The sequence below is a fragment of the Passer domesticus genome, chromosome 6 (assembly GCF_036417665.1).
Source record: "Passer domesticus isolate bPasDom1 chromosome 6, bPasDom1.hap1, whole genome shotgun sequence".
Lineage (NCBI taxonomy): Eukaryota > Metazoa > Chordata > Aves > Passeriformes > Passeridae > Passer > Passer domesticus.
Window position 1 is genome coordinate 62,986,650 of NC_087479.1, and position 24,023 is coordinate 63,010,672.

Consider the following 24,023-nt stretch of genomic DNA (forward strand, 5'->3'; position numbering starts at 1 on the left):
GACGCAAGATGCCAGCAGAGGCAAAGGTGGCTTGTTTGACAGTGCCAAGTGCGTCCTGCAAACTGACATCAGGAACTAGGCCTGGTGACTTTTGTTTCTCTGGGGAAAGGCCATGGTTCAAGTCCAGGGCCCGGTGGCCCGGATGGGCCGGCTGTCTGTTGAAATTCCGCACGGATCAGGATGCCTCCCAGACCAAAGGTACCACCACAGGCGCCTGTGGCTGGTTTGACAGTGCCAAGTGCCTCCTGCTAACTGACATCAGGAACCTGGCCTGGTGACTTTTGTTTCTCTGGGGAAAGGCCATGGTTCTTGTCAAGTGCCCGGTGGCCTGGAGTGGCCGGCTGCCTGCTGAAATTCTGCACGGATCAGGATACCTCCCAGATGCAAGGTGCCCCCACAGGCACCTGTGGCTGGTTTGACAGTGCCAATTGCCTCCTGCAAACTGACATCATCAACCTGGCCGGCTGAGTTTTGTTTCTCAGGGGAATGGCCATCGTTGTTATCCAGGGCCCGGTGGCCCGGAGTGGCCGGATGCCTGCTGAAATTCTGCACGGATCAGTATACCGCCTGGATGCAAGGTGCCCGCACAGGCAACTGTGGCTGGTTAGACAGTGCCAAGTGCCTCCTGCAAACTGACATCAGGAACCTGGCCTGGTAACTTTTCTTTCTCTGGGGAAAGGCCATCGTTCGTGTCCAGGGCCTGGTGGCCCGGAGTGGCCGTCCGCCTGCTGAAATTCCGCACGGACCAGGATGCCTCCTGACCGAAAGTACCACTATATGCACCTGTGGCTGGTTTGACAGTGCCAAGTGCCTCCTGCAAACTGACATCAGGAACCTGGCATGGTGACTTTTGTTTCTCTGGGGAATGGCCATGGTTTCTGTACAGGGCCTGGTAGCCAGTAGAGGTCGGCCGCCTGCTGAAATTCCTCACGGTTGAGGATACCACCTAGTTGCAAGGCGCCCCCACAGGCAACTGTGGCTGGTTTGACAGTGCCAAGTGCTTCCTGCAAACTGACATCAGGAACCTGGCCTGGTGAGTTTTGTTTCTCAGGGGAAAGGCCATGGTTCATGTCCAGGGCCCGGTCTCCTGGAGTGGCCGGCTGCCTGCTGAAATTCCGCACGGATCATGATACCACCCAGATGAAAGGAGCCCCCACAGGCAAGTGTGGCTGGTTTGACAGTGCCAAGTGGCTCCTGCAAACTGACATCAGGAACCTGGCCTGGTGACTTTTGTTTCCCAGGGGAAAGGCCATGGTTCCTGTCCAGGGCCTAGTCGCCAGTAGTGGCGGGTCGCGTGCTGAAATTCCTCACCATTGAGGATACCTCCGAGACGCAAGGTGCCCCCACAGGCAACAGTGGCTGGTTTGACAGTGCGAAGTGCGTCCTGCAAACTGACATCAGGAACCTGGCCTGGTGACTTTTGTTTCTCTGGGGAAACGCCATGATTCATGTCCAGTGCCCGGTGGCATGGAGTGGCCGGCTGCCTGCTGAAATTCCGAACGGATCAGGATGCCTCCCAGATGCAAGGGGCCCCCACAGGCAACTGTGGCTGGTTTGACAGTGCCAAGTGCCTCCTGCAAACTGACATCAGGAACCTGGCATGGTGACTTTTGTTTCCCAGGGGAAAGGCTATGGCTCGTGTCCTGGGCCCGGTGGCCCGGATTGGCCGGCTGCCTGCTGAAATTCTGCACGGATCATGATACCACCCAGATGAAAGGAGCCCCCAGAGGCAACAGTGGCTGGTTTGACTGTGCCAAGTGCCTCCTTCAAACTGACATCAGGAACCTGGCCTGGTGACTTTTGTTTCTCTGGGGAAAGGCCATCGTTCCTAGCCAGGGCGGGGTGGCCCGGATTGGCAGGCTGCCTGCTGAAATTCCGAACGGATCAGGATATCTCCCAGATGAAAGCAGGCCCCACAGGCAACTGTGGCTGGTTTGACAGTGCCAAGTGCCTCCTGCAAACTGACATCAGGAACCTGGCCTGGTGATTTTTGTTTCTCTGGGGAAACGCCATGGTTCGTGTCAAGTGCACCGTGGCCTGGAGTGGCCGGCTGCCTGCTGAAATTCCGCACGGATGAGGATACCACAAGGATGCAAGGGGCCCCCACAGGCACCTGTGGCTGGTTTGACAGTGCCAAGTGCCTCCTGCAAACTGACATCAGCAACCTGGCCGGCTGAGTTTTGTTTCTCTGGGGAAAGGCCATGGTTGTTATCCAGGGCACGGTGGACCGGAGTGGCCGGATGCCTGCGGAAATTCCGAACGGATCAGTATACCGCCTAGATGCAAGGTGCCCGCACAGGCAACTGTGGCTGGTTAGACAGTGTCAAGTGCCTCCTGCAAGCTGACATCAGGAACCTGGCCTGGTGACTTTTGTTTCTCTGGGGAAAGGCCATCGTTCAGGTCCAGTGCCCGGTGGCATGGAGTGGCCGGCTGCCTTCTGAAATTCCGCACGGATGAGGATACCACAAGGATGCAAGATGCCCCCACAGGCACCTGTGGCTGGTTTGACAGTGCCAAGTGCCTCCTGCAAACTGACATCAGGAACCTGGCCTGGTGACTTTTGTTTCTCTGGGGAAAGGCCATGGTTCCTGTGCAGGGCTTGGTGGCGAGTAGTGGCCGGCCGCCAGCTGAAATTCCTCACGGTTGAGGATACCTCCCAGATGAAAGGAGCCCGCACAGGCAACTGTGGCTGGTTTGACAGTGCCAAGTGCCTCCTGCAAACTGACATCAGCAACCTGGCCTGGTGACTTTTGTTTCTCTGTGAAAAGGCCATGGTTCAAGTCCAGGGCCGGGTGGCCCGGATTGGCCGGCTGTCTGTTGAAATTCCGCACGGATCAGGATGCCTCCCAGACCAAAGGTACCACCACAGGCGCCTGTGGCTGGTTTGACAGTGCCAAGTGCCTCCTGCAAACTGACATCAGGAACCTGGCCTGGTGACTTTTGTTTCCCAGGGGAAAGGCCATGGTTCATGTCCAGGCCCCGGTGGCCCAGAGTGGCCGCCTGCCTGCTGAAATTCCGCATGGACCACAATGCCTCCGTGACCGAAAGTACCACTATAGGCAACTGTGGCTGGTTTGAGAGTGCCAAGTGCCTCCTGCAAACTGACATCAGGAACCTGGCCTGGTGCCTTTTGCTTCTTAGGGGAAATGCCATGGTATGTGTCCAGGGCCTAGTGGCCAGTAGTGGCCGGTCGCCTGCTGAAATTCCTCACGATTTAGGATACCTCCGAGTTGCAAGGTGCCCCCACAGGCAACAGTGGCTGGTTTGACAGTGCCAAGTGCCTCCTGCAAACTGACATCAGGAACCTGGCCTGCTGACTTTTGTTTCTCTGGGGAAACGCCATGATTCATGTCCAGTGCCCGGTGGTATGGAGTGGCCGGCTGCCACTCTGAAATTCCGAACGGATCAGGATGCCTCCCAGATGCAAGGGGCCCCCACAGGCACCTGTGGCTGGTTTGACAGTGCCAAGTGCCTCCTGCAAACTGACATCAGGAACCTGGCCTGGTGCCTTTTGTTTCTCTGGGGAAACGCCATGGTTCGTGTCAAGTGCACCGTGGCCTGGAGTGGCCGGCTGCCTGCTGAAATTCCGCACGGATGAGGATACCACAAGGATGCAAGGGGCCCCCACAGGCACCTGTGGCTGGTTTGACAGTGCCAAGTGCCTCCTGCAAACTGACATCAGGAACCTGGCCTGGTGACTTTTGTTTCTCTGGGGAAAGGCCATCGTTGTTATCCAGGGCACGGTGGACCGGAGTGGCCGGATGCCTGCGGAAATTCCGAACGGATCAGTATACCGCCTAGATGCAAGGTGCCCGCACAGGCAACTGTGGCTGGTTAGACAGTGCCAAGTGCCTCCTGCAAACTGACATCAGGAACCTGGCCTGGTGACTTTTGTTTCTCTGGGGAAAGGCCATCGTTCGTGTCCAGTGCCCGGTGGCCCGGAGTGGCCGGCTGCCTTCTGAAATTCCGCACGGATGAGGATACCACAAGGATGCAAGATGCCCCCACAGGCACCTGTGGCTGGTTTGACAGTGCCAAGTGCCTCCTGCAAACTGACATCAGGAACCTGGCCTGGTGACTTTTGTTTCTCTGGGGAAAGGCCATGGTTCCTGTGCAGGGCTTGGTGGCGAGTAGTGGCCGGCCGCCAGCTGAAATTCCGCACGGTTGAGGATACCTCCCAGATGAAAGGAGCCCGCACAGGCAACTGTGGCTGGTTTGACAGTGCCAAGTGCTTCCTGCAAACTGACATCAGCAACCTGGCCGGGGGAGTGTTGTTTCTCTGGGGAAAGGCCATCGTTCGTGTCCAGTGCACGGCGGCCTGGAGTGGCCGCCTGCCTGCTGAAATTCCGCATGGACCACAATGCCTCCGTGACCGAAAGTACCACTATAGGCAACTGTGGCTGGTTTGAGAGTGCCAAGTGCCTCCTGCAAACTGACATCAGGAACCTGGCCTGCTGACTTTTGTTTCCCAGGGGAAAGGCTATGGCTCGTGTCCTGGGCCCGGTGGCCCGGAGTGGCCAGCTGCCTGCGGAAATTCCGAACGGATCAGGATACCTCCCAGATGCAAGGTGCCCCCACAGGCACCTGTGGCTGGTTTGACAGTGCCAAGTGCCTCCTGCAAACTGACATCAGCAACCTGGCCTGGTGACTTTTGTTTCTCTGTGGAAAGGCCATGGTTCAAGTCCAGGGCCGGGTGGCCCGGATTGGCCGGCTGTCTGTTGAAATTCCGCACGGATGAGGATGCCTCCCAGACCAAAGGTACCACCACGGGCGCCTGTGGCTGGTTTGACAGTGCCAAGTGCCTCCTGCAAACTGACATCAGCAACCTGGCCTGGTGACTTTTGTTTCTCTGGGGAAAGGCCATGGTTCGTGTCCAGGCCCCGGTGGCCCAGAGTGGCCGCCTGCCTGCTGAAATTCCGCATGGACCACAATGCCTCCCTGACCGAAAGTACCACTATAGGCAACTGTGGCTGGTTTGAGAGTGCCAAGTGCCTCCTGCAAACTGACATCAGGAACCTGGCCTGGTGCCTTTTGCTTCTTAGGGGAAATGCCATGGTATGTGTCCAGGGCCTAGTGGCCAGTAGTGGCCGGTCGCCTGCTGAAATTCCTCACGATTTAGGATACCTCCGAGTTGCAAGGTGCCCCCACAGGCAACAGTGGCTGGTTTGACAGTGCCAAGTGCCTCCTGCAAACTGACATCAGGAACCTGGCCTGGTGACTTTGTTTCTCTGGGGCAAGGCCATCGTTCCACTTCTGAGCCCCGTAGCCCGGAGTGGCTAGATGCCTGCTGAAATTCTGCACGGATCAGGATATCTCTCAGATGCAAGGCGCGCCCACAGGCACCTGTGGCTGGTTTGACAGTGCCAAGTGCCTCCTGCAAACTGACATCAGGAACCTGGCCTGGTGACTTTTGTTTCTCTGGGGAAACGCCATGATTCATGTCCAGTGCCCGGTGGCATGGAGTGGCTGGCTGCCTGCTGAAATTCCGAACGGATCAGGATGCCTCCCAGATGCAGGGGGCCCCCACAGGCACCTGTGGCTGGTTTGACAGTGCCAAGTGCCTCTTGCAAACTGACATCAGGAACCTGGCCTGGTGACTTTTGTTTCTCTGGGGAAAGGCCATGGTTCAAGTCCAGGGCCGGGTGGCCCGGATTGACCGGCTGTCTGCTGAAATTCCGCACGGATCAGGATGCCTCCCAGACCAAAGGTACCACCACAGGCGCCTGTGGCTGGTTTGACAGTGCCAAGTGCCTCCTGCAAACTGACATCAGGAACCTGGCCTGGTGACTTTTGTTTCTCTGGGGAATGGCCATGTTTCGTGTCAAGTGCCCCGTGGCCTGGAGTGGCCGGCTGCCTGCTGAAATTCCGCACGGATCAGGATACCACAAGGATGCAAGATGCCCCCACAGGCACCTTTGGCTGGTTTGACAGTGCCAAGTGCCTCCTGCAAACTGACATCAGGAACCTGGCCTGGTGACTTTTGTTTCTCAGGGGAAAGGCCATCGTTTTTATAAAGGGCACGATGGACCGGAGTGGCCGGATGCCTGCGGAAATTCCGAACGGACCAGTATACCGCCTAGATGCAAGGTGCTCGCACAGGCAACTGTGGCTGGTTTGACAGTGCCAAGTGCCTCCTGCAAACTGACATCAGGAACCTGGCCTGGTGACTTTTGTTTCTCAGGGGAAAGGCCATCGTTCGTGTCCAGTGCCCGGTGGCCTGGAGTGGCCGGCTGCCTGCTGAAATTCCGCACGGATGAGGATACCACAAGGATTCAAGATGCCCCCACAGGCACCTGTGGCTGGTTTGACAGTGCCAAGTGCCTCCTGCAAACTGACATCAGGAACCTGGCCTGGTGACTTTTGTTTCTCTGGGGAAAGGCCATGGTTCATGTCCAGTGCCCGGTGGCCTGGAGTGGCCGGCTGCCTGCTGAAATTCCGCACGGATGAGGATACCACAAGGATGCAAGATGCAAGGGGCCCCCACAGGCAACTGTGGCTGGTTTGACAGTGCCAAGTGCCTCCTGCAAACTGACATCAGGAACCTGGCCTGGTGACTTTTGTTTCTCTGGGGAAAGGCTATGGCTCGTGTCCTGGGCCCGGTGGCCCGGAGTGGCCGGCTGCCTGCTGAAATTCCGAACGGATCAGGATGCCTCCCAGATGCAAGGCGCCCCCACAGGCACCTGTGGCTGGTTTGACAGTGCCAAGTGCCTCCTGCAAACTGACATCAGGAACCTGGCCTGCTGACTTTTGTTTCTCTGGGGAAACGCAATGATTCATGTCCAGTGCCCGGTGGCATGGAGTGGCTGGCTGCCTGCTGAAATTCCGAACGGATCAGGATGTCTCCCAGATGCAAGGGGCCCCCACAGGCAACTGTGGTTGGTTTGACAGTGCCAAGCGCCTCCTGCAAACTGACATCAGGAACCTGGCATGGTGACTTTTGTTTCCCAGGGGAAAGGCTATGGCTCGTGTCCTGGGCCTGGTGGCCCGGAGTGGCCGGCTGCCTGCTGAAATACCGAACGGATCAGGATACCTCCCAGATGCAAGGGGCCCCCACAGGCAACTGTGTTTGGTTTGACAGTGCCAAGTGCCTCCTGCAAACTGACATCAGGAACCTGGCATGGTGACTTTTGTTTCCCAGGGGAAAGACTATGGCTCGTGTCCTGGGCCCGGTGGCCCGGAGTGGCCGGCTGCCTGCTGAAATTCCGAACGGATCAGGATACCTCCCAGATGCAAGGGGCCCCCACAGGCACCTGTGGCTGGTTTGACAGTGCCAAGTGCCTCGTGCAAACTGACATCAGGAACCTGGCCTGGTGACTTTGTTTCTCTGGGGCAAGGCCATCGTTCCACTTCTGAGCCCCGTAGCCCGGAGTGGCTAGATGCCTGCTGAAATTCTGCACGGATCAGGATATCTCTCAGATGCAAGGCGGCCCCACAGGCACCTGTGGCTGGTTTGACAGTGCCAAGTGCCTCCTGCAAACTGACATCAGGAACCTGGCCTGGTGACTTTTGTTTCTCTGGGGAAACGCCATGATTCATGTCCAGTGCCCGGTGGCATGGAGTGGCCGGCTGCCTGCTGAAATTCCGAACAGATCAGGATGTCTCCCAGATGCAAGGGGCCCCCACAGGCAACTGTGGTTGGTTTGACAGTGCCAAGCGCCTTCTGCAAACTGACATCAGGAACCTGGCATGGTGACTTTTGTTTCCCAGGGGAAAGGCTATGGCTCGTGTCCTGGGCCTGGTGGCCCGGAGTGGCCGGCTGCCTGCTGAAATTCCGAACGGATCAGGATACCTCCCAGATGCAAGGGGCCCCCACAGGCACCTGTGGCTGGTTTGACAGTGCCAAGTGCCTCCTGCAAACTGACATCAGGAACCTGGCCTGGTGACTTTTGTTTCTCTGGGGAAAGGCCATGGTTCAAGTCCAGGGCCGGGTGGCCCGGAGTGGCCGGCTGCCTGCTGAAATTCCGAACGGATCAGGATACCTCCCAGATGCAAGGGGCCCCCACAGGCACCTGTGGCTGGTTTGACAGTGCCAAGTGCCTCCTGCAAACTGACATCAGGAACCTGGCCTGCTGACTTTTGTTTCTCTGGGGAAACGCCATGATTCATGTCCAGTGCCCGGTGGCATGGAGTGGCCGGCTGCCTGCTGAAATTCCGAACAGATCAGGATGTCTCCCAGATGCAAGGGGCCCCCACAGGCAGCTGTGGTTGGTTTGACAGTGCCAAGCGCCTTCTGCAAACTGACATCAGGAACCTGGCATGGTGACTTTTGTTTCCCAGGGGAAAGGCTATGGCTCGTGTCCTGGGCCCGGTGGCCCGGAGTGGCCGGCTGCCTGCTGAAATTCCGAACGGATCAGGATACCTCCCAGATGCAAGGGGCCCCCACAGGCAACTGTGGTTGGTTTGACAGTGCCAAGTGCCTCCTGCAAACTGACATCAGGAACCTGGCATGGTGACTTTTGTTTCCCAGGGGAAAGGCTATGGCTCGTGTCCTGGGCCCGGTGGCCCGGAGTGGCCGGCTGCCTGCTGAAATTCCGAACGGATCAGGATACCTCCCAGATGCAAGGGGCCCCCACAGGCACCAGTGGCTGGTTTGACAGTGCCAAGTGCCTCCTGCAAACTGACATCAGGAACGTGGCCTGGTGACTTTGTTTCTCTGGGGCAAGGCCATCGTTCCACTTCTGAGCCCCGTAGCCCGGAGTGGCTAGATGCCTGCTGAAATTCTGCACGGATCAGGATATCTCTCAGATGCAAGGCGGCCCCACAGGCACCTGTGGCTGGTTTGACAGTGCCAAGTGCCTCCTGCAAACTGACATCAGGAACCTGGCCTGCTGACTTTTGTTTCTCTGGGGAAACGCCATGATTCATGTCCAGTGCCCGGTGGCATGGAGTGGCCGGCTGCCTGCTGAAATTCCGAACAGATCAGGATGTCTCCCAAATGCAAGGGGCCCCCACAGGCAACTGTGGTTGGTTTGACAGTGCCAAGTGCCTCTTGCAAACTGACATCAGGAACCTGGCCTGGTGACTTTTGTTTCTCTGGGGAAAGGCCATGGTTCAAGTCCAGGGCCGGGTGGCCCGGATTGACCGGCTGTCTGTTGAAATTCCGCACGGATCAGGATGCCTCCCAGACCAAAGGTACCACCACAGGCGCCTGCGGCTGGTTTAACAGTGCCAAGTGCCTCCTGCAAACTGACATCAGGAACGTGGCCTGGTGACTTTGTTTCTCTGGGGCAAGGCCATCGTTCCACTTCTGAGCCCCGTAGCCCGGAGTGGCTAGATGCCTGCTGAAATTCTGCACGGATCAGGATATCTCTCAGATGCAAGGCGCCCCCACAGGCACCTGTGGCTGGTTTGACAGTGCCAAGTGCCTCCTGCAAACTGACATCAGGAACCTGGCCTGGTGACTTTTGTTTCTCTGGGGAAACGCCATGATTCATGTCCAGTGCCCGGTGGCATGGAGTGGCCGGCTGCCTGCTGAAATTCCGAACAGATCAGGATGTCTCCCAGATGCAAGGGGCCCCCACAGGCAACTGTGGTTGGTTTGACAGTGCCAAGCGCCTTCTGCAAACTGACATCAGGAACCTGGCATGGTGACTTTTGTTTCCCAGGGGAAAGGCTATGGCTCGTGTCCTGGGCCTGGTGGCCCGGAGTGGCCGGCTGCCTGCTGAAATTCCGAACGGATCAGGATACCTCCCAGATGCAAGGGGCCCCCACAGGCAACTGTGGTTGGTTTGACAGTGCCAAGTGCCTCCTGCAAACTGACATCAGGAACCTGGCCTGGTGACTTTTGTTTCTCTGGGGAAAGGCCATGGTTCAAGTCCAGGGCCGGGTGGTCCGGATTGACCGGCTGTCTGTTGAAATTCCGCACGGATCAGGATGCCTCCCAGACCAAAGGTACCACCACAGGCGCCTGCGGCTGGTTTAACAGTGCCAAGTGCCTCCTGCAAACTGACATCAGGAACCTGGCCTGGTGCCTTTTGCTTCTCAGGGGAAATGCCATGGTATGAGTTCAGGGCCTAGTGGCAAGTAGTGGCCGGTCGCCTGATGAAATTCCTCACGATTTAGGATACCTCCGAGATGCAAGGTGCCCCCACAGGCAACAGTGGCTGGTTTAACAGTGCCAAGTGCCTCCTGCAAACTGACATCAGGAACCTGGCCTGGTGACTTTTGTTTCTCTGGGGAAACGCCATGATTCATGTCCAGTGCCCGGTGGCCCGGAGTGGCTGGCTGCCTGCTGAAATTCCGAACGGATCAGGATGCCTCCCAGATGCAAGGGGCCCCCACAGGAAACTGTGGTTGGTTTGACAGTGCCAAGCGCCTTCTGCAAACTGACATCAGGAACCTGGCATGGTGACTTTTGTTTCCCAGGGGAAAGGCTATGGCTCGTGTCCTGGGCCCGTTGGCCCGGAGTGGCCGGCTGCCTGCTGAAATTCCGAACGGATCAGGATACCGCCCAGATGCAAGGGGCCCCCACAGGCACCTGTGGCTGGTTTGACAGTGCCAAGTGCCTCCTGCAAACTGACATCAGGAACCTGGCCTGGTGACTTTTGTTTCTCTGGGGAATGGCCATGGTTCCTGTACAGGGCCCGGTGGCCTGGAGTGGCCGGCTGCCTGCTGTAATTCCGAACGGATGAGGATACCACAAGGATGCAAGATGCCCCCACAGGCGCCTGTGGCTGGTTTGACAGTGCCAAGTGCCTCCTGCAAACTGACATCAGGAACCTGGCCTGGTGACTTTTGTTTCTCAGGGGAAAGGCTATGGTTCCTGTGCAGGGCTTGGTGGCGAGTAGTGGCCGGCCGCCAGCTGAAATTCCTCACGGTTGAGGATACCTCCCAGATGAACGGAATCCGCACAGGCAACTGTAGCTGGTTTGACAGTGCCAAGTGCCTCCTGCAAACTGACATCAGCAACCTGGCCGGGGGAGCTTTGTTTCTCTGGGGAAAGGCCATCGTTCGTGTCCAGTGCACGGCGGCCTGGAGTGGCCGGCTGCCTGTTGAAATTCCTCACGGTTGAGGATAGCTCCCAGATGCAAGCTGCCCCCACAGGCAACTGTTGGTAGTTTGACAGTGCCAAGTGCCTCCTGCAAACTGACATCAGTGACCTGGCCTGGTGACTTTTGTTTCCCAGGGGAAAGGCTATGGCTCGTGTCCTGGGCCCGTTGGCCCGGAGTGGCCGGCTGCCTGCTGAAATTCCGAACGGATCAGGATACCTCCCAGATGCAAGGGGCCCCCACAGGCACCTGTGGCTGGTTTGACAGTGCCAAGCGCCTCCTGCAAACTGACATCAGGAACCTGGCCTGCTGACTTTTGTTTCTCTGGGGAAACGCCATGATTCATGTCCAGTGCCCGGTGGCATGGAGTGGCCGGCTGCCTGCTGAAATTCCGAACAGATCAGGATGTCTCCCAGATGCAAGGGGCCCCCACAGGCAACTGTGGTTGGTTTGACAGTGCCAAGCGCCTTCTGCAAACTGACATCAGGAACCTGGCATGGTGACTTTTGTTTCCCAGGGGAAAGGCTATGGCTCGTGTCCTGGGCCCGGTGGCCCGGATTGACCGGCTGTCTGCTGAAATTCCGCACGGATCAGGATGCCTCCCAGACCAAAGGTACCACCACAGGCGCCTGTGGCTGGTTTGACAGTGCCAAGTGCCTCCTGCAAACTGACATCAGGAACCTGGCCTGGTGACTTTTGTTTCTCTGGGGAAAGGCCATCGTTCGTGTCCAGTGCCCGGTGGCCTGGAGTGGCCGGCTGCCTGCTGAAATTCCGCAGGGATGAGGATACCACAAGGATTCAAGATGCCCCCACAGGCACCTGTGGCTGGTTTGACAGTGCCAAGTGCCTCCTGCGAACTGACATCAGGAACCTGGCCTGGTGACTTTTGTTTCTCTGGGGAAAGGCTATGGCTCGTGTCCTGGGCCCGGTGGCCCGGAGTGGCCGGCTGCCTGCTGAAATTCCGAACGGATCAGGATAGCTCCCAGATGCAAGGCGCCCCCACAGGCACCTGTGGCTGGTTTGACAGTGCCAAGTGCCTCCTGCAAACTGACATCAGGAACCTGGCCTGCTGACTTTTGTTTCTCTGGGGAAACGCAATGATTCATGTCCAGTGCCCGGTGGCATGGAGTGGCCGGCTGCCTGCTGAAATTCCGAACGGATCAGGATGTCTCCCAGATGCAAGGGGCCCCCACAGGCAACTGTGGTTGGTTTGACAGTGCCAAGCGCCTCCTGCAAACTGACATCAGGAACCTGGCATGGTGACTTTTGTTTCCCAGGGGAAAGGCTATGGCTCGTGTCCTGGGCCTGGTGGCCCGGAGTGGCCGGCTGCCTGCTGAAATTCCGAACGGATCAGGATACCTCCCAGATGCAAGGGGCTCCCACAGGCAACTGTGGTTGGTTTGACAGTGCCAAGTGCCTCCTGCAAACTGACATCAGGAACCTGGCATGGTGACTTTTGTTTCCCAGGGGAAAGACTATGGCTCGTGTCCTGGGCCTGTGGCCCGGAGTGGCCGGCTGCCTGCTGAAATTCCGAACGGATCAGGATACCTCCCAGATGCAAGGGGCCCCCACAGGCACCTGTGGCTGGTTTGACAGTGCCAAGTGCCTCCTGCAAACTGACATCAGGAACCTGGCCTGGTGACTTTGTTTCTCTGGGGCAAGGCCATCGTTCCACTTCTGAGCCCCGTAGCCCGGAGTGGCTAGATGCCTGCTGAAATTCTGCACGGATCAGGATATCTCTCAGATGCAAGGCGGCCCCACAGGCACCTGTGGCTGGTTTGACAGTGCCAAGTGCCTCCTGCAAACTGACATCAGGAACCTGGCCTGCTGACTTTTGTTTCTCTGGGGAAACGCCATGATTCATGTCCAGTGCCCGGTGGCATGGAGTGGCCGGCTGCCTGCTGAAATTCCGAACAGATCAGGATGTCTCCCAGATGCAAGGGGCCCCCACAGGCAACTGTGGTTGGTTTGACAGTGCCAAGCGCCTTCTGCAAACTGACATCAGGAACCTGGCATGGTGACTTTTGTTTCCCAGGGGAAAGGCTATGGCTCGTGTCCTGGGCCTGGTGGCCCGGAGTGGCCGGCTGCCTGCTGAAATTCCGAACGGATCAGGATACCTCCCAGATGCAAGGGGCCCCCACAGGCAACTGTGGTTGGTTTGACAGTGCCAAGTGCCTCCTGCAAACTGACATCAGGAACCTGGCCTGGTGACTTTTGTTTCTCTGGGGAAAGGCCATGGTTCAAGTCCAGGGCCGGGTGGCCCGGATTGACCGGCTGTCTGTTGAAATTCCGCACGGATCAGGATGCCTCCCAGACCAAAGGTACCACCACAGGCGCCTGCGGCTGGTTTAACAGTGCCAAGTGCCTCCTGCAAACTGACATCAGGAACCTGGCCTGGTGACTTTGTTTCTCTGGGGCAAGGCCATCGTTCCACTTCTGAGCCCCGTAGCCCGGAGTGGCTAGATGCCTGCTGAAATTCTGCACGGATCAGGATATCTCTCAGATGCAAGGCGGCCCCACAGGCACCTGTGGCTGGTTTGACAGTGCCAAGTGCCTCCTGCAAACTGACATCAGGAACCTGGCCTGCTGACTTTTGTTTCTCTGGGGAAACGCCATGATTCATGTCCAGTGCCCGGTGGCATGGAGTGGCCGGCTGCCTGCTGAAATTCCGAACAGATCAGGATGTCTCCCAGATGCAAGGGGCTCCCACAGGCAGCTGTGGTTGGTTTGACAGTGCCAAGCGCCTTCTGCAAACTGACATCAGGAACCTGGCATGGTGACTTTTGTTTCCCAGGGGAAAGGCTATCGCTCGTGTCCTGGGCCCGGTGGCCCGGAGTGGCCGGCTGCCTGCTGAAATTCCGAACGGATCAGGATACCTCCCAGATGCAAGGGGCCCCCACAGGCACCAGTGGCTGGTTTGACAGTGCCAAGTGCCTCCTGCAAACTGACATCAGGAACGTGGCCTGGTGACTTTGTTTCTCTGGGGCAAGGCCATCGTTCCACTTCTGAGCCCCGTAGCCCGGAGTGGCTAGATGCCTGCTGAAATTCTGCACGGATCAGGATATCTCTCAGATGCAAGGCGGCCCCACAGGCACCTGTGGCTGGTTTGACAGTGCCAAGTGCCTCCTGCAAACTGACATCAGGAACCTGGCCTGCTGACTTTTGTTTCTCTGGGGAAACGCCATGATTCATGTCCAGTGCCCGGTGGCATGGAGTGGCCGGCTGCCTGCTGAAATTCCGAACAGATCAGGATGTCTCCCAGATGCAAGGGGCCCCCACAGGCAACTGTGGTTGGTTTGACAGTGCCAAGCGCCTTCTGCAAACTGACATCAGGAACCTGGCATGGTGACTTTTGTTTCCCAGGGGAAAGGCTATGGCTCGTGTCCTGGGCCTGGTGGCCCGGAGTGGCCGGCTGCCTGCTGAAATTCCGAACGGATCAGGATACCTCCCAGATGCAAGGGGCCCCCACAGGCGCCTGTGGTTGGTTTGACAGTGCCAAGCGCCTCCTGCAAACTGACATCAGGAACCTGGCCTGCTGACTTTTGTTTCTCTGGGGAAACGCCATGATTCATGTCCAGTGCCCGGTGGCATGGAGTGGCCGGCTGCCTGCTGAAATTCCGAACAGATCAGGATGTCTCCCAGATGCAAGGGGCCCCCACAGGCAACTGTGGTTGGTTTGACAGTGCCAAGCGCCTTCTGCAAACTGACATCAGGAACCTGGCCTGGTGACTTTGTTTCTCTGGGGCAAGGCCATCGTTCCACTTCTGAGCCCCGTAGCACGGAGTGGCTAGATGCCTGCTGAAATTCTGCACGGATCAGGATATCTCTCAGATGCAAGGCGCCCCCACAGGCACCTGTGGCTGGTTTGACAGTGCCAAGTGCCTCCTGCAAACTGACATCAGGAACCTGGCCTGGTGACTTTTGTTTCTCTGGGGAAACGCCATGATTCATGTCCAGTGCCCGGTGGCATGGAGTGGCTGGCTGCCTGCTGAAATTCCGAACGGATCAGGATGCCTCCCAGATGCAGGGGGCCCCCACAGGCACCTGTGGCTGGTTTGACAGTGCCAAGTGCCTCTTGCAAACTGACATCAGGAACCTGGCCTGGTGACTTTTGTTTCTCTGGGGAAAGGCCATGGTTCAAGTCCAGGGCCGGGTGGCCCGGATTGACCGGCTGTCTGCTGAAATTCCGCACGGATCAGGATGCCTCCCAGACCAAAGGTACCACCACAGGCGCCTGTGGCTGGTTTGACAGTGCCAAGTGCCTCCTGCAAACTGACATCAGGAACCTGGCCTGGTGACTTTTGTTTCTCTGGGGAATGGCCATGTTTCGTGTCAAGTGCCCCGTGGCCTGGAGTGGCCGGCTGCCTGCTGAAATTCCGCACGGATCAGGATACCACAAGGATGCAAGATGCCCCCACAGGCACCTTTGGCTGGTTTGACAGTGCCAAGTGCCTCCTGCAAACTGACATCAGGAACCTGGCCTGGTGACTTTTGTTTCTCAGGGGAAAGGCCATCGTTTTTATAAAGGGCACGATGGACCGGAGTGGCCGGATGCCTGCGGAAATTCCGAACGGATCAGTATACCGCCTAGATGCAAGGTGCTCGCACAGGCAACTGTGGCTGGTTTGACAGTGCCAAGTGCCTCCTGCAAACTGACATCAGGAACCTGGCCTGGTGACTTTTGTTTCTCTGGGGAAAGGCCATCGTTCGTGTCCAGTGCCCGGTGGCCTGGAGTGGCCCGCTGCCTGCTGAAATTCCGCACGGATGAGGATACCACAAGGATTCAAGATGCCCCCACAGGCACCTGTGGCTGGTTTGACAGTGCCAAGTGCCTCCTGCAAACTGACATCAGGAACCTGGCCTGGTGACTTTTGTTTCTCTGGGGAAAGGCTATGGCTCGTGTCCTGGGCCCGGTGGCCCGGAGTGGCCGGCTGCCTGCTGAAATTCCGAACGGATCAGGATAGCTCCCAGATGCAAGGCGCCCCCACAGGCACCTGTGGCTGGTTTGACAGTGCCAAGTGCCTCCTGCAAACTGACATCAGGAACCTGGCCTGGTGACTTTTGTTTCTCTGGGGAAACGCAATGATTCATGTCCAGTGCCCGGTGGCATGGAGTGGCCGGCTGCCTGCTGAAATTCCGAACGGATCAGGATGTCTCCCAGATGCAAGGGGCCCCCACAGGCAACTGTGGTTGGTTTGACAGTGCCAAGCGCCTCCTGCAAACTGACATCAGGAACCTGGCATGGTGACTTTTGTTTCCCAGGGGAAAGGCTATGGCTCGTGTCCTGGGCCTGGTGGCCCGGAGTGGCTGGCTGCCTGCTGAAATTCCGAACGGATCAGGATACCTCCCAGATGCAAGGGGCCCCCACAGGCAACTGTGGTTGGTTTGACAGTGCCAAGTGCCTCCTGCAAACTGACATCAGGAACCTGGCATGGTGACTTTTGTTTCCCAGGGGAAAGGCTATGGCTCGTGTCCTGGGCCCGGTGGCCTGGAGTGGCCCGCTGCCTGCTGAAATTCCGCACGGATGAGGATACCACAAGGATTCAAGATGCCCCCACAGGCACCTGTGGCTGGTTTGACAGTGCCAAGTGCCTCCTGCAAACTGACATCAGGAACCTGGCCTGGTGACTTTGTTTCTCTGGGGCAAGGCCATCGTTCCACTTCTGAGCCCCGTAGCCCGGAGTGGCTAGATGCCTGCTGAAATTCTGCACGGATCAGGATATCTCTCAGATGCAAGGCGGCCCCACAGGCACCTGTGGCTGGTTTGACAGTGCCAAGTGCCTCCTGCAAACTGACATCAGGAACCTGGCCTGCTGACTTTTGTTTCTCTGGGGAAACGCCATGATTCATGTCCAGTGCCCGGTGGCATGGAGTGGCCGGCTGCCTGCTGAAATTCCGAACAGATCAGGATGTCTCCCAGATGCAAGGGGCTCCCACAGGCAGCTGTGGTTGGTTTGACAGTGCCAAGCGCCTTCTGCAAACTGACATCAGGAACCTGGCATGGTGACTTTTGTTTCCCAGGGGAAAGGCTATCGCTCGTGTCCTGGGCCCGGTGGCCCGGAGTGGCCGGCTGCCTGCTGAAATTCCGAACGGATCAGGATACCTCCCAGATGCAAGGGGCCCCCACAGGCACCAGTGGCTGGTTTGACAGTGCCAAGTGCCTCCTGCAAACTGACATCAGGAACGTGGCCTGGTGACTTTGTTTCTCTGGGGCAAGGCCATCGTTCCACTTCTGAGCCCCGTAGCCCGGAGTGGCTAGATGCCTGCTGAAATTCTGCACGGATCAGGATATCTCTCAGATGCAAGGCGGCCCCACAGGCACCTGTGGCTGGTTTGACAGTGCCAAGTGCCTCCTGCAAACTGACATCAGGAACCTGGCCTGCTGACTTTTGTTTCTCTGGGGAAACGCCATGATTCATGTCCAGTGCCCGGTGGCATGGAGTGGCCGGCTGCCTGCTGAAATTCCGAACAGATCAGGATGTCTCCCAGATGCAAGGGGCCCCCACAGGCAACTGTGGTTGGTTTGACAGTGCCAAGCGCCTTCTGCAAACTGACATCAGGAACCTGGCATGGTGACTTTTGTTTCCCAGGGGAAAGGCTATGGCTCGTGTCCTGGGCCTGGTGGCCCGGAGTGGCCGGCTGCCTGCTGAAATTCCGAACGGATCAGGATACCTCCCAGATGCAAGGGGCCCCCACAGGCGCCTGTGGTTGGTTTGACAGTGCCAAGCGCCTCCTGCAAACTGACATCAGGAACCTGGCCTGCTGACTTTTGTTTCTCTGGGGAAACGCCATGATTCATGTCCAGTGCCCGGTGGCATGGAGTGGCCGGCTGCCTGCTGAAATTCCGAACAGATCAGGATGTCTCCCAGATGCAAGGGGCCCCCACAGGCAACTGTGGTTGGTTTGACAGTGCCAAGCGCCTTCTGCAAACTGACATCAGGAACCTGGCCTGGTGACTTTGTTTCTCTGGGGCAAGGCCATCGTTCCACTTCTGAGCCCCGTAGCACGGAGTGGCTAGATGCCTGCTGAAATTCTGCACGGATCAGGATATCTCTCAGATGCAAGGCGCCCCCACAGGCACCTGTGGCTGGTTTGACAGTGCCAAGTGCCTCCTGCAAACTGACATCAGGAACCTGGCCTGGTGACTTTTGTTTCTCTGGGGAAACGCCATGATTCATGTCCAGTGCCCGGTGGCATGGAGTGGCTGGCTGCCTGCTGAAATTCCGAACGGATCAGGATGCCTCCCAGATGCAGGGGGCCCCCACAGGCACCTGTGGCTGGTTTGACAGTGCCAAGTGCCTCTTGCAAACTGACATCAGGAACCTGGCCTGGTGACTTTTGTTTCTCTGGGGAAAGGCCATGGTTCAAGTCCAGGGCCGGGTGGCCCGGATTGACCGGCTGTCTGCTGAAATTCCGCACGGATCAGGATGCCTCCCAGACCAAAGGTACCACCACAGGCACCTGTGGCTGGTTTGACAGTGCCAAGTGCCTCCTGCAAACTGACATCAGGAACCTGGCCTGCTGACTTTTGTTTCTCTGGGGAAACGCCATGATTCATGTCCAGTGCCCGGTGGCATGGAGTGGCCGGCTGCCTGCTGAAATTCCGAACAGATCAGGATGTCTCCCAGATGCAAGGGGCCCCCACAGGCAACTGTGGTTGGTTTGACAGTGCCAAGCGCCTTCTGCAAACTGACATCAGGAACCTGGCATGGTGACTTTTGTTTCCCAGGGGAAAGGCTATGGCTCGTGTCCTGGGCCTGGTGGCCCGGAGTGGCCGGCTGCCTGCTGAAATTCCGAACGGATCAGGATACCTCCCAGATGCAAGGGGCCCCCACAGGCGCCTGTGGTTGGTTTGACAGTGCCAAGCGCCTCCTGCAAACTGACATCAGGAACCTGGCCTGCTGACTTTTGTTTCTCTGGGGAAACGCCATGATTCATGTCCAGTGCCCGGTGGCATGGAGTGGCCGGCTGCCTGCTGAAATTCCGAACAGATCAGGATGTCTCCCAGATGCAAGGGGCCCCCACAGGCAACTGTGGTTGGTTTGACAGTGCCAAGCGCCTTCTGCAAACTGACATCAGGAACCTGGCCTGGTGACTTTGTTTCTCTGGGGCAAGGCCATCGTTCCACTTCTGAGCCCCGTAGCACGGAGTGGCTAGATGCCTGCTGAAATTCTGCACGGATCAGGATATCTCTCAGATGCAAGGCGCCCCCACAGGCACCTGTGGCTGGTTTGACAGTGCCAAGTGCCTCCTGCAAACTGACATCAGGAACCTGGCCTGGTGACTTTTGTTTCTCTGGGGAAACGCCATGATTCATGTCCAGTGCCCGGTGGCATGGAGTGGCTGGCTGCCTGCTGAAATTCCGAACGGATCAGGATGCCTCCCAGATGCAGGGGGCCCCCACAGGCACCTGTGGCTGGTTTGACAGTGCCAAGTGCCTCTTGCAAACTGACATCAGGAACCTGGCCTGGTGACTTTTGTTTCTCTGGGGAAAGGCCATGGTTCAAGTCCAGGGCCGGGTGGCCCGGATTGACCGGCTGTCTGCTGAAATTCCGCACGGATCAGGATGCCTCCCAGACCAAAGGTACCACCACAGGCGCCTGTGGCTGGTTTGACAGTGCCAAGTGCCTCCTGCAAACTGACATCAGGAACCTGGCCTGGTGACTTTTGTTTCTCTGGGGAATGGCCATGTTTCGTGTCAAGTGCCCCGTGGCCTGGAGTGGCCGGCTGCCTGCTGAAATTCCGCACGGATCAGGATACCACAAGGATGCAAGATGCCCCCACAGGCACCTTTGGCTGGTTTGACAGTGCCAAGTGCCTCCTGCAAACTGACATCAGGAACCTGGCCTGGTGACTTTTGTTTCTCAGGGGAAAGGCCATCGTTTTTATAAAGGGCACGATGGACCGGAGTGGCCGGATGCCTGCGGAAATTCCGAACGGATCAGTATACCGCCTAGATGCAAGGTGCTCGCACAGGCAACTGTGGCTGGTTTGACAGTGCCAAGTGCCTCCTGCAAACTGACATCAGGAACCTGGCCTGGTGACTTTTGTTTCTCTGGGGAAAGGCCATCGTTCGTGTCCAGTGCCCGGTGGCCTGGAGTGGCCCGCTGCCTGCTGAAATTCCGCACGGATGAGGATACCACAAGGATTCAAGATGCCCCCACAGGCACCTGTGGCTGGTTTGACAGTGCCAAGTGCCTCCTGCAAACTGACATCAGGAACCTGGCCTGGTGACTTTTGTTTCTCTGGGGAAAGGCTATGGCTCGTGTCCTGGGCCCGGTGGCCCGGAGTGGCCGGCTGCCTGCTGAAATTCCGAACGGATCAGGATAGCTCCCAGATGCAAGGCGCCCCCACAGGCACCTGTGGCTGGTTTGACAGTGCCAAGTGCCTCCTGCAAACTGACATCAGGAACCTGGCCTGGTGACTTTTGTTTCTCTGGGGAAACGCAATGATTCATGTCCAGTGCCCGGTGGCATGGAGTGGCCGGCTGCCTGCTGAAATTCCGAACGGATCAGGATGTCTCCCAGATGCAAGGGGCCCCCACAGGCAACTGTGGTTGGTTTGACAGTGCCAAGCGCCTCCTGCAAACTGACATCAGGAACCTGGCATGGTGACTTTTGTTTCCCAGGGGAAAGGCTATGGCTCGTGTCCTGGGCCTGGTGGCCCGGAGTGGCTGGCTGCCTGCTGAAATTCCGAACGGATCAGGATACCTCCCAGATGCAAGGGGCCCCCACAGGCAACTGTGGTTGGTTTGACAGTGCCAAGTGCCTCCTGCAAACTGACATCAGGAACCTGGCATGGTGACTTTTGTTTCCCAGGGGAAAGGCTATGGCTCGTGTCCTGGGCCCGGTGGCCTGGAGTGGCCCGCTGCCTGCTGAAATTCCGCACGGATGAGGATACCACAAGGATTCAAGATGCCCCCACAGGCACCTGTGGCTGGTTTGACAGTGCCAAGTGCCTCCTGCAAACTGACATCAGGAACCTGGCCTGGTGACTTTTGTTTCTCTGGGGAAAGGCTATGGCTCGTGTCCTGGGCCCGGTGGCCCGGAGTGGCCGGCTGCCTGCTGAAATTCCGAACGGATCAGGATAGCTCCCAGATGCAAGGCGCCCCCACAGGCACCTGTGGCTGGTTTGACAGTGCCAAGTGCCTCCTGCAAACTGACATCAGGAACCTGGCCTGGTGACTTTTGTTTCTCTGGGGAAACGCAATGATTCATGTCCAGTGCCCGGTGGCATGGAGTGGCCGGCTGCCTGCTGAAATTCCGAACGGATCAGGATGTCTCCCAGATGCAAGGGGCCCCCACAGGCAACTGTGGTTGGTTTGACAGTGCCAAGCGCCTCCTGCAAACTGACATCAGGAACCTGGCATGGTGACTTTTGTTTCCCAGGGGAAAGGCTATGGCTCGTGTCCTGGGCCTGGTGGCCCGGAGTGGCTGGCTGCCTGCTGAAATTCCGAACGGATCAGGATACCTCCCAGATGCAAGGGGCCCCCACAGGCAACTGTGGTTGGTTTGACAGTGCCAAGTGCCTCCTGCAAACTGACATCAGGAACCTGGCATGGTGACTTTTGTTTCCCAGGGGAAAGACTATGGCTCGTGTCCTGGGCCCGGTGGCCCGGAGTGGCCGGCTGCCTGCTGAAATTCCGAACGGATCAGGATACCTCCCAGATGCAAGGGGCCCCCACAGGCACCTGTGGCTGGTTTGAGAGTGCCAAGTGCCTCCTGCAAACTGACATCAGGAACCTGGCCTGGTGACTTTGTTTCTCTGGGGCAAGGCCATCGTTCCACTTCTGAGCCCCGTAGCCCGGAGTGGCTAGATGCCTGCTGAAATTCTGCACGGATCAGGATATCTCTCAGATGCAAGGCGGCCCCACAGGCACCTGTGGCTGGTTTGACAGTGCCAAGTGCCTCCTGCAAACTGACATCAGCAACCTGGCCTGCTGACATTTGTTTCTCTGGGGAAACGCCATGATTCATGTCCAGTGCCCGGTGGCATGGAGTGGCCGGCTGCCTGCTGAAATTCTGAACGGATCAGGATACCTCCCAGATGCAAGGGGCCCCCACAGGCAACTGTGGTTGGTTTGACAGTGCCAAGTGCCTCCTGCAAACTGACATCAGGAACCTGGCATGGTGACTTTTGTTTCCCAGGGGAAAGGCTATGGCTCGTGTCCTGGGCCCGGTGGCCCGGAGTGGCCGGCTGCCTGCTGAAATTCCGAACGGATCAGGATACCTCCCAGATGCAAGGGGCCCCCACAGGCACCAGTGGCTGGTTTGACAGTGCCAAGTGCCTCGTGCAAACTGACATCAGGAACGTGGCCTGGTGACTTTGTTTCTCTGGGGCAAGGCCATCGTTCCACTTCTGAGCCCCGTAGCCCGGAGTGGCTAGATGCCTGCTGAAATTCTGCACGGATCAGGATATCTCTCAGATGCAAGGCGGCCCCACAGGCACCTGTGGCTGGTTTGACAGTGCCAAGTGCCTCCTGCAAACTGACATCAGGAACCTGGCCTGCTGACTTTTGTTTCTCTGGGGAAACGCCATGATTCATGTCCAGTGCCCGGTGGCATGGAGTGGCCGGCTGCCTGCTGAAATTCCGAACAGATCAGGATGTCTCCCAGATGCAAGGGGCCCCCACAGGCAACTGTGGTTGGTTTGACAGTGCCAAGCGCCTTCTGCAAACTGACATCAGGAACCTGGCATGGTGACTTTTGTTTCCCAGGGGAAAGGCTATGGCTCGTGTCCTGGGCCTGGTGGCCCGGAGTGGCCGGCTGCCTGCTGAAATTCCGAACGGATCAGGATACCTCCCAGATGCAAGGGGCCCACACAGGCGCCTGTGGTTGGTTTGACAGTGCCAAGCGCCTCCTGCAAACTGACATCAGGAACCTGGCCTGCTGACTTTTGTTTCTCTGGGGAAACGCCATGATTCATGTCCAGTGCCCGGTGGCATGGAGTGGCCGGCTGCCTGCTGAAATTCCGAACAGATCAGGATGTCTCCCAGATGCAAGGGGCCCCCACAGGCAACTGTGGTTGGTTTGACAGTGCCAAGCGCCTTCTGCAAACTGACATCAGGAACCTGGCCTGGTGACTTTGTTTCTCTGGGGCAAGGCCATCGTTCCACTTCTGAGCCCCGTAGCACGGAGTGGCTAGATGCCTGCTGAAATTCTGCACGGATCAGGATATCTCTCAGATGCAAGGCGCCCCCACAGGCACCTGTGGCTGGTTTGACAGTGCCAAGTGCCTCCTGCAAACTGACATCAGGAACCTGGCCTGGTGACTTTTGTTTCTCTGGGGAAACGCCATGATTCATGTCCAGTGCCCGGTGGCATGGAGTGGCTGGCTGCCTGCTGAAATTCCGAACGGATCAGGATGCCTCCCAGATGCAGGGGGCCCCCACAGGCACCTGTGGCTGGTTTGACAGTGCCAAGTGCCTCTTGCAAACTGACATCAGGAACCTGGCCTGGTGACTTTTGTTTCTCTGGGGAAAGGCCATGGTTCAAGTCCAGGGCCGGGTGGCCCGGATTGACCGGCTGTCTGCTGAAATTCCGCACGGATCAGGATGCCTCCCAGACCAAAGGTACCACCACAGGCGCCTGTGGCTGGTTTGACAGTGCCAAGTGCCTCCTGCAAACTGACATCAGGAACCTGGCCTGGTGACTTTTGTTTCTCTGGGGAATGGCCATGTTTCGTGTCAAGTGCCCCGTGGCCTGGAGTGGCCGGCTGCCTGCTGAAATTCCGCACGGATCAGGATACCACAAGGATGCAAGATGCCCCCACAGGCACCTTTGGCTGGTTTGACAGTGCCAAGTGCCTCCTGCAAACTGACATCAGGAACCTGGCCTGGTGACTTTTGTTTCTCAGGGGAAAGGCCATCGTTTTTATAAAGGGCACGATGGACCGGAGTGGCCGGATGCCTGCGGAAATTCCGAACGGATCAGTATACCGCCTAGATGCAAGGTGCTCGCACAGGCAACTGTGGCTGGTTTGACAGTGCCAAGTGCCTCCTGCAAACTGACATCAGGAACCTGGCCTGGTGACTTT